Genomic DNA, 1,235 nt, shown 5'->3' with positions numbered 1-1,235 from the left:
TTGCTAGGAAAGGTCTTCCTAGGATGAGGGTAGCACTCTTGTGCTCCTCCATTTCTAGTACTACAAAGTCAGTGGGAAAGGTGAATGGCCCAACTCTGACAATCATGTCTTCAATCATGCCTGATGGGTATTTAATGGAGCCATCAGCAAGTTGGAGACATATCCGGGTTGGTTTAACTTCTTCAGTTAAACCAAGCTTTCTGATAGTGGATGCAGGTATTAGGTTGATGCTTGCCCCAAGATCACATAAAGCTGTCTTGGTGCAATTACCTTCTAATGTGCATGGTATCAGAAAACTCCCAGGGTCTTTAAGCTTTTCAGGAAAGCTTTTCAGAATGACTGCACTGCATTCTTCAGTGAGGAGAACTCTTTCAGTTTCTCTCCAATCCTTCTTATGACTCAAGATCTCTTTCATGAACTTGGCATAAGAAGGTATTTGCTCAAGTGCCTCTGCAAATGGAATCTTTATTTCAAGAGTCCTGAGATAATCTGCAAAGCGAGCAAATTGCTTATCCTGCTCCTCTTGGCGGAGTTTTTGAGGATAAGGTATCTTGGCTTTATATTCCTCAACCTTAGTTGCTGTAGGTTTATTTCCTACAGAAGTGTTTGAAGAAGCCTTTTTAGATGGGTTGTCATCAGCACTTGTGTGTGTCTGATCCCTCATTGGCAATTGAGTGCCAGAGTTAGAAGCTGGAGTGACGTTAGACGCCAGCTCCTCATCTGTTCCTGGCGTCTGAACGCCAGAACTGTGCTTCTTTTGGGCATTCAACGCCAGATCCTTGCTTGTTTCTAGCGTTGAACGCCAGTCCTGAGCATGGTCTGGGCGTTCAGCGCCAGCCTTCCACCCAATTTCTGGTATTTTAGCGCCAGAATTATTTTTCCCTAGGCTCTTACTGTCCTTAGGTGGATTTTGGGTGGTTTGCTCATTTCTTGGCTTCTTGCTGCCTTGAGGTGGGGTATTTAATGTCTTCCCACTTCTTAATTGAACTGCTTGGCATTCTTTTGTTATTTGTTTTGACAGCTGCTGCTTTGTTTGCTTCAATTGTTCTTCCATATTTATATTAGCCATCCTTGTCTCTTGTAGTCTATCCTTGAATTCGGCTAACTGCTTTGTTAGAAAGTCCAATTGCTGATTGAATTCAGCAGCTTGTTTTACAGGACTGAGTTCAGCAGTTACTATTTTAACCTCTTCTTTCATGGAAGGGTCACTGCTTAGGTATAGATGCTGAGTTCTG

This window comes from Arachis ipaensis, chromosome B04, assembly GCF_000816755.2.
Source record: "Arachis ipaensis cultivar K30076 chromosome B04, Araip1.1, whole genome shotgun sequence".
NCBI lineage: Eukaryota > Viridiplantae > Streptophyta > Magnoliopsida > Fabales > Fabaceae > Arachis > Arachis ipaensis.
The sequence above is the reverse complement of the archived record's forward strand: the minus strand, read 5'-3'. Positions refer to the sequence as shown.